General features: G+C 45.4%; 1 protein-coding gene across 1 annotated transcript in view; it reads left to right on the forward strand.

Moving 5' to 3' along the window:
- Window positions 1-453: 453 nt before the first annotated feature.
- The window catches only part of RAB11FIP4 (RAB11 family interacting protein 4), a 73797-nt gene continuing 57703 nt past the window's right edge, over window positions 454-16547 (forward strand). Inside the window, exon 1 of the mRNA XM_031060935.1 lies at window positions 454-533. The gene's annotated coding sequence lies outside the window, so the exon portion shown is untranslated. The remainder of the gene's footprint in view (window positions 534-16547) is intronic.

Below are 16547 nucleotides of genomic sequence, written 5' to 3' on the forward strand. Positions count from 1 at the left end.
TTGTGACACTTAGGCATTGTCCCTTTGTCATTTTGACCAGAGAAAATTAGAAGCAGCTCCACCTGACAGTGATGTGCAGTAGTTGGTAGCTCATGCCAAGCCTGCAAATGCAGTGCTTGACTCCAGAGCCTGGGTTTGGTTAGAGGTGGGTTGGTACCCCACAGGGTAGTTTACCAAGCGAAGCCATGCTCAGCTTTCAGTTTCATTGCAGGCTAGTGTATCCATGCTGAGATAATTGCACTTTTCAAGTTCCACATGTTAAATGTGTGCTGGGCAGAACTCTGAAGGCAGAGTTGTGTTACATCTATTTAAATAAATCCCTAAGCTGCCTTCCAAGGTTTTGTGCATACAGATTGGCTAGAAACCAATGTTTCTTCCTCCATTGTCCATGTAATGGAAGATAAGCTCTTGGCCTGACTATTTCCTCTTGTTTCTCTTTGCCAGGCTGTGAAGAGTTACTAAAAGATGTCCTGTCTCCTGAAGACTCTGAACCCCAGCACTACCAGCCACAATATGTTGATTACTATTACCAGGTAAGAGAAGCACTGTTTCTGTCTCATGTCAGTGGGCTGAGGAAGTCTCTGGAGTGTAGCTGGATCTTTGTAATGTTGTGGTTTTACTTGGCCTATTGACTCTTCCTCCCTAGGTTCATGGCTGTTAGGAAGCCATCCATACTGTTTAACTGCATTTAACATGGATTAACTGGTGGGAAAGTATTTAGCATTTAGGTAATGTTCCTCTTACAAGCCTCAGTATTCATCTGGCTGTGAAGGGAGATCCCTGTACAAGCTCAGTGGCACCTCACAAGTGGAAAACACTGGTTTGTATCTAATTTAATCAGTCAAACTTTGTAGGTGAACAAGTCCTTAGGGACCTTCTGCAGATAATAAACAGGGCCTCAGCAGCTGTTGAGAAGCAGAAACAATACACTGTTGGAAATCTTTGCTAGTATTTTGGCTGGTGGGTATAGCATATTTTTAAACCATTAAAGGTCCTCATTTGTATCCTGGATTTGTCAGTGTCTGTGCAGGTTAGGAAGTAGAGCACTGCCAAGTTTTTCTTTTAGCATCTCTTTGTCCCTTCGTCACTTTACTTTGGTTTTAATCACCTCCACCCATGTAAAGATTAAAGGTGCAGTTGACATCATGAATTCAGAGAAGGATTGTGTGTCAGTGGTGCAAATGATACAGAAATCAACAGGAAAAGCATTTTACCTTCACAGGTAGTGAAGTGTGAGGACAATTCTCATGTGTTGAGGAAGGATGTGATAAGTGTGCTGGTGAGCTGCAGTTGGTTTCACTGTCCATACCAAAAATACAGAGGCATTTCCTGCACCTCAGTGCCCATCACCACTCTGCTTGTTTCCAAACCCCTGGTTTTTGTAACTGATGACACAGACACCATGCTGTTGCTTGGTTACCTTAAGAGATGCCATAAACCAAACTCCTTGGTTTGCAGTAGCTGATAGAGGCTATAAAATGCAAACAGGCTCTGCACAGTCGATGTTCCCCTGTTGCTGTGCAGATGTGTCAGGCTGGTTCTGACACTCTTAGAATGCAGGTGACAGTTGGGTCTGTATTCCTTAGAGATTTCACATCTGCTGTCATGCCAAGATGTGCTGGGGGAGAGCTCTTGAAAACAAACTGCAAAACTCTGCAAACTGCACCTCTTCTGCCATTCATCCTCCAGGAGAGCCTGAGGGTTGGAATTGCAGTTGCTAATCCTGGTAACAGCTGCTGAGTTTCCCATTTGAGTGCTGGATTTGTGCCTCTGGAGAGGGAGGGGGCAGAGGGTGACCCTCCCTGTTCAGAAAGAGCTGATCTGACCCTGCTGTGCTGGAAGCCCTGCTGGTCGCTCCTGATGTCCACCAGCCCCCTGGATGGTCCCTGCAAGGGGTGGCACCATTGCAGTGGGGTCCTGCAGTGGTGTTTGTCCACTTTAATAGAGCCAGTGGGGGATTTGTGCAGCCTGGGAGCAGAACCAGGTCCTTCCACACCTACCCAGGCCAGGCGAGCTGTCGTGGTGGGAGAGAACAGGGAATGGTGTGCACTGATGTACATCCCACACTTATCGCACAGCTGTTCTGCAGCGCTGCTCTCCAGAGGGGCTGGTTCCATCTCCCATCTCCAGGTCCTCCAGGTGCAGTTTGGAAACTGTTCGCTAGATGTCAGCTAAAGACTGGGAAAGGGTGTGAGCAGCCTCTGCTCCCGCCTCAAGGATCCTCTGCTGTGGCAGAAGTTGGAATTTTCCAGCTGATGAAGCGGAGGAGAACTGAGGGTCGCGTGGATTTGAGGCTGTCACCGTTCATGGTGTTTGTTCCCCGTTCCCAAAGAAGAACATATGGCAAACACATACACTGTCCTTGCATCTCCCAGACCTTAATGAGTGTGAATTCCTGGCGCTGTAATCACGTTTGTGGGCAGCTCCCATTGGCACAAGTGTAGTTGCCTGTCTAATCTGATTTTCAGCCCAGTACGCTCTTTGCATGTCTCTCTAATTCTCAGGTGCACTCAAATTCCCAGGCAGCAGAAGGACACAACTGCTATGATGGTACAAACAGATACTTTAAAAGGAAATGCATCTTTTTTATTCCACCCAGGGGGCTGTGCTTACACAAAGGCAGGTACTGAGCTGGTTCATTGTTATGCTGTCTCTGCATTGATCACTTGTAAGGAAGTTTCCCCTGTCCTCTGCTTTCACTTTTGCTTCCCCTCCCAAGAGCCTCCTCCCTGTATTGTAGCTTCCTGAAGCCCAAAGGCAGCGAGGTAAAGGTAATTCCAAGAGGTGGGATGAAGTGGCAGGAGCCACTGTGAAGTGGTGAACTAGTCCAGCTGTTTGCATATGTTGAGTCAAATGGGGAAGAAGAAACTGCCAAGCCTCCAGCCTTTAATTAAAATCAACTGAGTGCAATTAATTTAAAGGGATACATAAAACCCCTTGATACCAGGAGCTTGGGGCATTTCATTTGACATTTTTAAATGATCTGATTTTACTTTTTGTTTTTCTTCTGTGTAAATAAAAAGCAAAAGCCACCAAGCTTTTAATGTCTGACAACTTTGTAAAAAAAAAAAGGCAGAAAAAAAATCCTATTGTGTATGCAATTCAAAATCTAAGGGCCATTCCATGGAAGGTTCTTAATGGCCTGTATTGAGAGGCTGTGTGAGTGACACCACAGAAAAACAGAGAGCTCTGTCTTTGAGCTCAAGGCTGTTAAGGTGTGATATGCAGAACATAAAGAGTGTAACTTTTATGGGTTACTACAGGATGTCCCACTGACTTCCATCAGCATTGATTCAGGCTGCTGAGTGTGTTTTCTCTTTGGACCAGAGACAGCTGGTCCAAAGAAACTTAGGAGGATGGGTTTGCAGTTAGGAGATGGCAGTTCTAGAGCCCTTCAGCTTTGGGACACAGAAATAAACCTTTTCTGTCTGTCTGTGAGTCGAGTCTGTTGATTTGGTTAAAGTCTGAATTGTGTTCCATTTGAGGCACTGCTTCAGTCAAGTGCTGTTCATTAGTATAATTTCTGTCTCTCACAGCCTTTAGAGAGGTAATAGAAATACTCAGAATTTGCCAGAAGCCAAATTGTCAATCCCAAATTCCTTTCCCAGTGTTTGCTGTTATGGCCTCAACTCTTGTTTTGGCTTCAGTTTGAAGGGAGACAAAAGTCTTCCTAGTCCAGTTTGCTTTGTGGCAGGCATCTAGTAGCACTTCAGAGGCCTTGGATAGCCTTTTGGAGATGGTAACCAACACAGAGTCCACAGCTGAAGCTTGTGTGTGAAAAGGCAGGCCCAGATTGAGCCAGCTCAAACAAAGCAGAGTGCCTGTGTCTCGAATTTCCAAATGGCTGGCTCGGAGCCTTCCCGGGCACGCAGCCAGCTGGAGCACTGGCCACAGGACTCACAGGGAGCTGGGCTGGCTGCATCTGCAGCTCTCTGGCCAAGGTTTGCACTGCAGACCCTGAGAAGCACTGCTGTGGGTCTAGGTGCTCTTCTGTCTGAGCACCTAAGTTTAGGGAAATGGGAATCAGAACAGGAGCTCCTTTGTCAGCTCTTCACCTAGTGGATTTTGGTGTTCAAATTTGAAGGGAGCCTGAATCTAGACCGCCCCAACAGGTGACAGAAGAGGGGGTTGAGTGACAGATCTTAGAGCCTCTCACATCAGCTAGCAGGGCACTTCTGAGCGTTCCTTGTGAAGGAACAGGCTGTTTTCCCATGTCAGTTGTTGCCTTTTCATCTGGGATCAATGGCCAGAAGCCATGTGTGCAAACCCAGTGGAAGAGCATGTTGTAAGGAACAATAATGGCAGAGTCCTTGTTTCAGTCAAAGCTGTTTGTTTCTTCTTAATTGTTGCTGTATTGAATTGCCACATACCTTTTTTTTTCTGTTCCCATCTGTAAATAAGAGTGAATTTGTCTCTTCCCAAAGTACAGGATGATCACTGCATATCAAAGAATGAGCTGTCTTTTCAGTCCTCTGTGTGTTCCCCTGCCTGCCAAGTGATTAATTACACTGTATGAACAGCAGAAAAATTGTTGAAACATGACAAATAAATTGTGTTTGCCTCTGGGATGGAGCTGGGACTGCTGGCTGATCTGCTGCTTTGAAAATATTTTCAATAGCAATTAGGAGTCCCTCACCAGCTTGTGAAAAAAGTTTTTTCCCCACTAGCTGCTTAAGGTTATCTCCAGACACCTGTGTCAGAGCAGAGGGGACCTTTTGCACTGTGAAAACACTGATACAAATGGGTTTTTCACTAGGCTGTGGAAGAAGGTAGCAAGAGAGCCTGAAACCAGAATATTTTGAATTTTAATCTCATATATTCTGTGTTTAGAAGCAATGACTCCACCATTGGAGAGAATAACTGACCTCATTTGTTAGAAGGTTTTTCTTGATAGTGTTTTTCCTAGCATCAAACACAGGTGTTTCCAATCTCAATGTGAAATCCATCTTTCTTCCACCTTCTGTGGCAGAAATAGTGGAGACACTCCTGTCTTAACAAAAAAGCACACAAGGGTTAATGTGGAAATGCCTTTTCAACCAATGGCCAAGAGAAGAAGCCAGTCAGTGTGGTAAGGACAAGCAGTATTAAACACATCAAACTGAAGCTTTTTTCCCGTTTCTTATCATCCTCCAGTTTTCTGCACCACCCACACGCTCTCAGTCCCTGTTGGCTCCCATCGTGTTTTCAGCCCTGCAGATGCTCAGTGTGAGGATTCCCCTCCCTGTGCTCGGTGCCTGGGGTGTTTCTGCCCCCCTGGGATCACACAGTGCATGTTTGCAAGTTGCTCCCCTTGCCAAGCTGCTGGGGGGCTCCTGTGTCCTGCTGCCCCCATGGGAGCTGGTACATCCAGAGGTCTGTGTTGGATCCAGTGCTCCTAAATCTGCCATGTTCTCCTTCCCCTCAGCTTCTGCTGCATCCCCTGAGAAATAAATGTGTTCAGCATCTCCAGAGATGGCCTCAGGATTGATCCCAGCCCCTGCTGAAATTGGTAGAAACACTTCTTAGGCCCTGGCAGGTGTTAGATCAACCTCTGGGGTCGTTCCCAAGGTCGTTGTCTGAATCCTTGCTGGAGGGGTAAGGCGGGAGAAAAGCTTGCTAAAGTACAGCCATGCAGTTACAGAGAGAAAGAAGTGCCTGTTCCTAGGCAGGATTTGACACAGGCAGTGTGCACTGTCTGCACCAGTGAGAAGTTTATTGTAACCTCTACAGGCAGTACTCTCAGCAATTCATTTTTCCTATTTTTTTTCGAGCATCAAAAAGCAACATTAACTACAACTGCTGAGAAACCCCCAGTGAGCAATTACCCAGAGCAATGAAGAGCATGGTGTGCCACCATTTGGAATTCATTTACATGGAAATTGCCTGCTTTCACCTGGTGATATTCTGAATTTTATTTTTTAGGTTTGTGCATACATGCAAAAATAACTGTCCTTGGTCAAAACACCTGCATAAAAATAACCTGCCTCTCTGGCTGCTCAAGCTGATTCTGAAATGTTGCCCTGAAGAACTGCTGTACTGAGAATGAGCAGTTCTGCACTTGGGGCAAGGCAGGCACCTTTCAACAAAATAAATGCCAACTCCTCCAAACACAGCCATAAAAGAGATTGAAGATTATTTTCTTTTTTAAAACCAGCTTGCATTTTTGATTTGGTGGAACATCACACACAGACATTTTTAAAGGGGAAATTACTTCACCCCTGACTCATTTTTGCTCAGTTGTGGTATAAAATACACCTAAAATAACTCAAAAGAAATAACACACTCTGGCCTGGTCAAAAATAATTCTTCTCTTTCTCAAAATGTGTTTTGGGTTTTCTTTAGAGAGAAATCTGAGTTTATGACTTTCTCATCCTGGGCTGGGTGAACAGAGCCTGTAGGCTGGAGAAATCTTTTCCTGTGCAGTTCTTGGCGCAACACCCCAGATGCACCCCCAGTGTCTGAGGCCAGCAGGGCTGGGGGGTGACCTGGCAGAGAAGCCACAGCCCTCAGAATGGAGTGTCTCAGTGCAAAGTGTTGATTCAGGTGGGGCCCTCTGAGAATCCAGCATCTGGGCTGAATTTGTGACAGTGCTTTTGTACAAATTCTGCCAGTTAGCGGTTTAAATTTTAAGCACCTGCTCTTGCAGGTGAACCAGTGGTCTCCTGTAATAGAAGCATAAATCAGTGAGGGGCCAAAGATTGTTTGCTTCCCCACAGGGTTGTGTCTGAGTTAAAATTTACTGTTTCTTAGGGCTAAATTTGGCTGGGTGGTTTGAGACAGGGGGAAGTGTGACTGCCTGGTTCAGACGTCACAGCTGTGACTCGGCTCCAACTGAGCATCCTTCCAGGCATCCATAGCAAAGTCATTTTGTACACTTATTGTTATCTATATATATTTTTTTTGAGTATTTCTTTTCTGTGCCCCAGGTAGAGTTTTGTATAGCATTCAGAGCTTTACCATTTTGAAGCCTGTCACCCCTCTCTTTGGCAGAACAACTTAATAGACATTTTATGTCTCAACCTGAATTTTCTTTCTGAGTCATTATCTTCAACCTTTTAATCTGCTGATTTTCTGACAGAGCACAGTTTTGGGGGTGTTTTTTCTGAAATTGTCAGTTGCCATGGCAAAATATTCCTCCCATCCTTGGATAAACCAATTTAGGCTGTGGCATAGTCTTTAGGTAGAAGCTGTGAAATGACTGAAAGCTAAAAGTTGGGAGGAGGTCTCATCCCTATCGATTTAGTCCTTCAGGTGCGTATGGCTTTGTGGTTTTGTGCCTTTTGCCTTTTGTTTGATGTACTGAAAATCTGTCCACTTCAATTTATGCTGTGTCCTGAGTACAGCATTCTTAGCAACAAAAGCAAAGAAATATTGTGGCACCACTCGCCTTGCTTTGTGTTCCTGTGAAAGAAATGCAACTGCTCGGTCAGAGGGTGGTGACTGCAACTCCTGACTGATACACAAATACAAAATATCTGTCATAAAAGTAGCTCTATGAGGGCAGGTCACACAGCATTCACTGACTTTCTTGACACTTGCTTGACAAGGAAACCTTTGTGCTCCACTGTATAAATTGACACTGGTTCTTTCTTACTTGTTTACTTGTTGTGGTTTTTTTTTTAATTTCTAATTCTACTTTGTATCATTTCTTCTTGCTGCTTGGGGAAATTTCTGCTTCATTTATGGAAGATTGTGGGACAATGCACAATTGTCTTCTTGGAATATTTACAGTGATAAGGCTGTGAAATTGAAGTATAGGGATAGGGTTTTTTTTTTTTAGTAAATAACATTGGTTTAAATTGGTTGGTGTATTTTTTATTTGTGTGTGGGTTTGGTTGTTGATTTTTTTCAGAACAAGAAATTTCTATGTAAATGTGTAAAAGCTGGTTGATAAAACCAAGCTGGTTCATAAAACCAAGATTCCAGGTTACTATGAAACTGTAAAGAGAAAGTCAACCACAGAGGGATGTTCTAGCTGATAAAACCAGCAAAATCCCTCATTGCACAAGCAAACAAAAAAGATCTGACTGCTTCTTTCCTGCCTTTGAACTTCTCTGACGAACCTGAGAGCAGTGTCATTTTTTAAAGGTAGCTTCTTTCATTTTTCAAAACAATAGCTGCACATACTGCTAGAAACTTTCCCACTAAAATAAAAACATTCTTCCACAGGTGAAATCTTACAGGAGTCATTTCTGTCACACAGCTGTTGCTGTGCTGAGACAGTGTTTCAGGGTTCATTATTTCGGTAGCCTCAAGAATTGCCACCAAAGTGACCCAGACAGTTCATGAATTGCCCAATTCTTTTCCCAGTTAGGAAAGCTCCAGGACACCTTTCCCACGTCCTTTGTCTCTCACGTCTGTCCCAGCTCTTGCCACATCCAAAGTCCCCACAAAAGCACATGGTCTTTGTCCTGCTCTCTCAGGTGTCCCCCAGGTTCTCCTGGCCTGGCTGTGACCTGGTCCTGCTGTGGGACTCTGCCACAGCAAAGTGTCACAGAAGTGCCACAGGGGGACCACGGCAATGTCCTGCATCAGAGGCAGCAGAACTGTTTAAAATTAAACCAGTACTCAGCTGGGCTGACAGAGCTAAAATGAGATCTTGATTATCCTGTCTGTTTTTAGAAACTGGAGAAGAATCAAAAGGTAATTTTTTTTTAATTTTTTTTTTTTTGCATGCTGCGGTGTAGAATGTCTTTGTCTGGGTGGAGGCAGGCTTTGCCAGCACTGTCACACATCTGGGCTCAGAGAAGCAGTTTGTAACTGAGCAGGAAGAAAAAGTAGGCCAGCCTACAAGGGAGTATCTAGGAATTACTCCTGAGGGATTTGTGCTACACTGCCTCCAGCAGCTGAAATAACAGCATGAAATTGCGATTAAAAATTAAGAAGAGATATGGGCTATTTGACCTTCTTTCAGTCAGGGACACAGAGGCCCTGCTAGGATGGGGATGCACAGAAATGCAGCTTCTGTTGAGCAATTACGTGCCAGCAAGAGGCTGCTGAGGTTCATCCTAAGCTCCATGGAACATTTCTTTCCTTGCAGAACCTAAACCAGTTTCAGCACTGGTGAAAGTGGAGAGAAGCTGTCCTTGCTCCAACAGCTGCAGATGGGAAAGAGGAAAGAAACCGTCAATTGTTAGATTTTCCGAGTTTACAGAAGTCTAGGCAGGATTAATTAGGCCTCTGAGAGGCCGTGTTAATTAGGATTTAATTTGCCAAACTTGCTCTTTGGCTCACCTTTTTACCCAGGCTGTTGGTGTAAATGCCCAGCTGACTCCAGCATCAGCTGGGAACAGACCATGAGGCAGAGCAGCCTGTTGGGGTGGATGTGTACCCTGATCCCAGGCTTGTTTTGGAACTCGGTTATGATAAGCTGCTGGGAAGTGTAAGTTGGAATAATAACAATAATATAACTATGGCAGTGTTGACACAGAGCTGACGCAAATGCTGATGAGCATTTTGGGCTGACAGTGTGAATCTGGTGGCTCAGTCTGAACCACCAGGGCTAGGAAGGGTTTGGAAAGGGAATGCACAAAGCAGAAAAGGCTTATCAGAAAGGGTGATTCCTTGGAGCTTGTGCCAGCCTGTGTAAATAAGCCTGTGATAACAAAGTGTTTGACTTTGCAAGAGGTTTTGATTTGTCCTGAGCTGTGGAGCCTGAGGGTCGGTGGGGAGACAGCCCTGGTGTGAATCCTGCCTGTTTGTTACCTTTGGATATCAGTCTCTGGTCACTCCACAGATTGTTTGGGGAAGAGGCTTTCTCAGTGTGTGTTTGTGCAATGCCACTAGAGCCAAGCAGGATAGTGACTGGAGGAGGGAAAGTTTGCAGGCTCTGCGCCCTTTGATAGGTGCAGCAAATACATAAATATGGTATAAATACATCAGAGAGTTTTGGCTACCCATTTGTATAGAATAGTGCAATACTGAGGTAAATTGTCTTGTCCACAGTAGTAATTTATTCATAGCACTCTAACAAAGCCTGACCTCATTTATAATGGGGGGAGCTTCTCAACTGACTTGACTGTGCTGCCACCTTCTTCAACTGACAGAGAGGATGTTTGTCTTGTTTTGGTGACAGAGTAACAGACAGAACCTTGGGTATTTTTGTGTATTCTCCACAAGAAGTTTCCTATATCTGTAACTGTTCTACATTTATTACTGCCATATGCATGCTGAAAAAATTATTGGTGTTTGTAGCTTCAGTGAGTTCTTAATCATTGTGTCCTTGAAGGCTAATGCCATTGGGAAGCATTTCTGTGGGTAACTGGGGCATGTGTCTTTCATCAGGAGATGGACATATGGTTACAATGCCCTAAGGCACAATCATGGGAAGGTCTAGTCCATGCAAGGTGGGAACCTGTCCAGAATGGAGAGGGGTATTGAAGAGCCATGAAGAACTGTTTGTCAGATTCTTAGATGCTAAAAATCAATTTAAGAGCATAAGAGAAACAAGTTTGTGTTACTGTGGAGCTGGTTGGGAGTTTTTTTCCCACCTTGTAAGCTTTGGAGACTGTTACAGTAGGAGCCTTACCCATATATATCCCTCCTTCCAACTCTTACAGCTTCACCTTTGACGGGGTTCTCTTTGGGTTTTCAGAGTTTCAGAATTTAAAATGGCTTGTCACTCCTCAGAATATTTCACAGACTAGTTATTATTGTGAAAAATAATAAAAAAAAATGAGGAGACCTGAATAATGAATGAAGTCAGTATTTCACTGCACCTCTGAGATCTGATTTTTATGGAAATCAGTAATGCAGAGTATTTTATGAGACTAATAGATAAATATTGCCTTTCACAGATATTTGTTTTCCTCTGAACTGTTCAGCACGAGGATCAACAACCATCCCACTATGAATCACACTTTGCAGGGTTATCTGCCTGTGGGAGCTGCCACAGGTTTGTCACCTGGGAAGCTGTTAGTCAAGTGGCAGAGTAAATCACCAGCTTTCTCCTTCCACTGTGTTTTGAAACTGCACTTAAATGTTTCTGTTTGTCTCACTGCCAAGCAATGGTGAGATATTATGGGGAATTATAAAAGGGAGTTTTGTGCAGTAAATTCAGAGTTCAACTGTTCTCTAGTACAATTCCTTGCCTATAAAGGAGCTCTGAGGAAGCCTTCTCAGATTACTGCACCCTGACAAAACGCTGCCATCAGGAGACATCCTGTGTCATGGTGTGGTTCTCATATCAAAGGGGAAGGAGTTTGTGCTCAGATACTGCAGAAGGTGCCCTGCCAAGAGTGACTGATACCCTGCTGGTTTACAAAGAAAAGTTTTAGCAGTGAAATGTACTGAAAGCACTGCCCCATGTGCTTTGTGAGGCAAGGTCCTAGGGCTGGGGAATGTCCTGGAGCACTTTCTCTGCAGTTATTGAAGGTCACTGATTTTCCCCCATAAACAAAATCATCAGATGCTTCCTGACTTAGAGCCAGGCCATTACTTGCTGTACTTTTGAGGGACATGCTTTTCCTCTAGCTTGTGTGTAGTCTTACTAGATCAAAAACCTTCACAGGAAGAGACAGACTCTCTTGATCGTATTTTTATAGTGCCCGTCTTGTGTTCCTTTGCCTCTCTCCTGGGAGAACAGGATTACTTCATTTTAGAAGGAAGACATTGGAAAGGGAAGAAAGCAGCACTAGTAGAGTATTTCAAGATTTACTGAGTGAAGTGGTCATTTTTAGTTTGACTTAGATACTTGCATTGTGCATGGACTCACCTTCCTATGCAAGGTCTTCTTTCCTGTAGGGGAGCTGATACCCAAGAGAGAAAGGACTCTCCTGAAGAAGCTCCCAGGAGTTCATACTGGGTTAGGACATCCCCTCTCACCTCTGTTAGCATGGCTCCCTGGGACTGGCATGTGCAGGTCTGCTTGGGGAGGCACCACGTCCCCCTTCCAGGGGGCTGGGGCTGCCCTGGGAGCTGGGGCTGGGGCTGTCCTGGAGGCTGGGGCTGGGGCTGGGGCTGGGGCTGGGTTGTCCTGGGAGCTGGGGCTGCCCTGGAGCCCCTCATGCTTCCAGGAGAGCCCTGGGTAACAAGAACCATGTGGAGCACACACCTTCCTGCTTCCTGAGGCACTTCACATCTGTAACTGCTTCTTGGATGACTCAGGGGCTCTCAGAGTTTCCCCTGTGCTGACAGCTCACTGCCTCTATTCTCATGGCATCCCAACACTTCCATACTGAATACGAATAATTAGAAGGGAGAGGTGAGTGTCAAGGGCAGGGATCAGTGTTTAAGAGTAGTTCAGTGTTTTAATTTGAGCAGATTATGGAAATAGAATGTGAAAGGTAACTAGAGGTATTTTGCTCCCTGCTGAAATGGTAAAGAAAGGTCATATTTAGCATAGGGAGAGCCCCTTCCATGACCTGTTCTTTACATAACTTGGGGCACTGCAGGCCCTTGGCTGGACTCAGACCACAATCATGGGGTGTCTTGGTTTTCAGTGGATGATTCCAGTCTGCACTGTAGGTCATGGTGCAGGTGCTGGGTGGGAATCTTCTTCATTAGCTTCATTTCCCTCTAATATTGTATATTCAGAAGTATCTGTGCAGCACCAGGCCATTGACAATACTGCTGATTACTTCACATCACTATTTAATTAGGATGAAAGACACGGAATGAGCAAGTGGAGATTTTACACTTGGGAAAAAAACTGATTTATGGAACAATCAGACTGTTAGCTCCAGCAGACTTTTCTTTAAAAAGTCACTTTGGGGTTGATTTAAATCAGGGAATTTGTAAAAAATTATTCTTCTCAGCCTGTGATTGCAGAGACCTAACAATGGGGCAGAAGTGGATCCTCTGCTGCATTCTGTGCTGTACCTCAGGAGTGAGGAGCTCAAGCCTGGACTTAGCAATGCCCAGTGGGACCCCATTGAAAGGCCTTGCCTGGGCCATACCTGTTCAGGCACAGAGCTCTGCTGTTGCTATAGCAAAGAATTTCTGTCCTTTGGTCAGTGTAGAATCACTTGGGAGTTAAAACTGATCTAATCTAAAGGCAGCTAGGGGATGTACCTAGGTGCTGCCCTTCCTCATGCCTTGTAAAAATGCAAATATCACCCAAAAGGTGCAAATCAGTCTGAAAGGTGTGGATAGTGTTAATATTGTCACAGCCTTGCCCACACTCGTGAGCTTTGTTGGGCAGCTGTACATTTCTGCTGAAGCTGGGAGTTTTCCCTGAGGCATCCTGAAATAAATGTTGTACGAACTGCAGGTGTCTTGCCTCCTACAGCAGATCTGCACCTGCTGTTCCCTGCTCCAGGCTCAGCCCAGCACACCCAGTCTGGCATCATCACACCCTGCTCTTGCCAGGCTGCCAGCAGCCATGTGAAGGCCTCGCTGCCTGACACCAAATGTCTCCCAGTTCCTGTTCACAGTGAGGCTGAACAGGGGTTGTGTTTTTCCTGGGATGTCTGTGTTTGTCGGGGAAACTTCGCTCTGCTGATATTTATAGTCTAAGTGCCTGTGAAGGGACCATAACAGAAACAAAAGGCTGTTCTGTCATTCTCTCAGGCTGCTGCAGCACTTGTTGCCCCAGAGTTCCTGTGGGGAACTGTAGGTTTGGCTGAGCTATAGTGGAATTGCTTTTTCTTCCAATTTCTGTAGCTAGAAAGGGGAGTATTTCTGTGACCAGGGCAGAGAAGTTGATGCAGATACTTGGCTAATGAACATTTGTCAGCCAAGAAAAATTAATTCTACCTTCACTGTTAATGAAAGGTGTATTTGGAGGGACTCTAATGCTAAACACAGGACCAGGAGAGAAAACAGCTGAATTCATTTTCCTATTGCTACAAACCTCCTGTGATTTTTGGGAAGGGCCGGCTGAACCATGCCCTCCATATACCATGCTGTCCTCCCTATCAGTAAAATAAGGATAAAGCTGTAAGTTCTGACTGTCTGGATGGCAAGCTGGCTGGCAGGGCACATTCACATGACTGTAGTTGCCAGCTGTACTGAACAGAGTGGCCCCCTGTTATCCCTTGTCCAGCTCCAGAGAACTGTCATGGAATTAACATGTGCTGCCCCAAGTCTGGGAACAGCAGCCACATCCCCCAGCAAACAACTCCAAAAGGGCTTGACAGTTAAATAATTGCCTCTGCTGCCTGGCTTTTAAGAAATTAAGTGAAACTTAAATGGGAGTTCTGCAAAGTTTGATAGTCCTTCCACGTTGGCAGTCCTTCCACTGCCATCATTCATGGTGGGTGTTCAAGCTTCCAGTCTAATGGGGATTTGTGGAGGCATCAACTCAGAAAAAGTGTCAACAGCACCACGGGTCAGACAAGGACATATTATTATGCACCTTTGAAAACACAGCCAGACTTCACATCTCAGCCCAGCATGCAGCAATCATTAGTCACCCTGCATAATCCCCTTGACCTATTTTTTTTTTCCTTTCACAGTGGTCACATTTGAAAATATTGTCTAGAGCTGGCTGGGCCCACACAAGGTTGTTAATTGGGAGCTGTCTAGCTGAGGGGTGACACAGAGGCCAAGTTCAGCACAGTGTGCTCAGCACCCTGGTGGTGATGCTGAGGGCTCCCAGGGAGGTGGTGGCTGGGAGGCCTTGTGTCACCAGTGTGCACAGGGACTTCATTCCTGATGCTTCTGAAGGGGCTGGTTCTGAAGCACCTTGGTGCTTTGCTTTATCTGGAATTAAGAATTTGCCAGGAGCTGCCCCAGCAGGAGAGTTGGAATGTGAGAAGTGCTAATGACATTTACTTACAGGAGTGGGGAGACCCCAGCTGGAGCAATGGACCAGCCAGGAAAAGCTGCCCACACACCTCCATCCCAGAGAGCTGGGTGGGCATGGCCTTAGTCATTGGGGATTTTAAAGGGATTGCCATCCTTCTTGTTTCCACTGAAGGCTGGTGCCAAAGCTGAGGGAAGCAGCACGATTCCCAGTGCACTGAGGCTATCACTCATCATCATCTCACAGCAGCTGCTTTCTCTTATCCTGCAGAGACAACTGTGGGGTGGCCCTACACGGGTGGAGAGATGTGGAAATGATCTGCAAGCTTGGGACAGAGGCTTGTAACTTCAGAGAGATTTATTCACATCCCATATATCAGTTAAATTCCTGGAGGCTGAGGCCAGAGTTATGTAAATGAAGGAATTAGCATAAAAACTATTTACAATACTTATTCCATTATTATACTATCAAAGTGCTTCACAGGCTCTAATAAATTCCTGTTGCAGCTTCTCTGGGAGCTAGAAAATTGTTATTCATCCAAGTCTGAAGGTAAATTGAGCTGTTCAGGGATAAGGCCCCGGTTGGTGGCAGAGTCAGATTGGTTTCCAGATAAGGCAGGTGCCTGCATACCACTGAGGTCACAGAGTATGTCCATCATCGAGTGAGAACAGGTACCTGGGTCTCAGCTGGTGCCCTGTCTGCTTTTCTATCTGAGCATCTATAACAGCAGTACTTCTGTGCATGTAGGTGGAATTTGATACTGAATTTCAAAGGCTAATAATTTTCCAGAGTGCTTTTCCTTGCTGCTCTATCTGCAGAGCCTGCCCAGAGGCAGAGCAAAGCAGGGCTCCTTTGGTCTGCAGAGCCTGCCCAAATGAGAGGCAGAGCAAAGCAGGGCTCCTTTGCCTCAGCCAGGGAAAGGATTAAAGCCCAGGATGGTGCTGAAGGCACAAGCCTGTCTGCTTACCTGCACTGGTTTATGCAGCTGCTGGTCCAGGGAGATTGGTAGGTGTCAAATCTACTTTACAAAACTGCACAAGGGTGGCATTATAAGTCTGCTGCACCCTTGTACAAAAGGCATGTTCAGTTGATTAGGTCAGGCTGTGTTTTGCTAGAAGCAGCCAGTTTTGGTAATCTTGCTTCTCCCTATCACATCAGCCTTCCTGCCTTTCTCTGGTGTCTCAGGAGCCACAGGTGAGTGTGCTGTTTATCCTCCAGTCCCTACAGGCATTAAAATTTACAAGGCTGAAAAAAAAATTGCAATGCTAAAATTTGGAGCTGATGGTTTTGAAACATGGTGCCCACACTGCCAAGCAGAGGTGGTCAGAAATTGCTTCTCTCCTGCTGGAAGGCCGCACTTGATGTCAGGAGTGGTGCACTGAGTGCATTTGAGGTATGGTGCAGGTGTCTTTGTGAAGCTGTTTCCTTGTCTGCTTTTGCCCTCCCGTGACAGGACAGAGCTGTGTCAGTCTGTCCTGATTATTGCTACCTTCATTAAAGCCCTGGGTACTGAGTGCTGCTGCCTGCGCTCTTGTGCTGTTCATTCAGGGATTTAGGGCAGAAGTGCTTCATGTTGCCGTCATCATCTTGTAAGGAGCAAGGAACAAATGCACTGCATTCCCTAGATCCAGGATAATCATATCTGACAGCATACTAATTAATCATCTCACAATCAGGTAATTCTTTCCCATGTAGCTGTCTAATTACTGTTTAGTAGCCCAGACTTCACTGTGCAAATAACTCATATTTTCAAGCAGGGGTTTCAAGGAGGAGCACAATGGGCCACGACTCCTGGTGTAACTCCTCCATCTTCTTTGAATTACTCCTGGGATAAATTTGGTCTGTCAAGTCTTTTAGTCTACTGAACCACTGAGCAGCCCTA

This window comes from Geospiza fortis, unplaced genomic scaffold, assembly GCF_000277835.1.
Source record: "Geospiza fortis unplaced genomic scaffold, GeoFor_1.0 scaffold221, whole genome shotgun sequence".
Lineage (NCBI taxonomy): Eukaryota > Metazoa > Chordata > Aves > Passeriformes > Thraupidae > Geospiza > Geospiza fortis.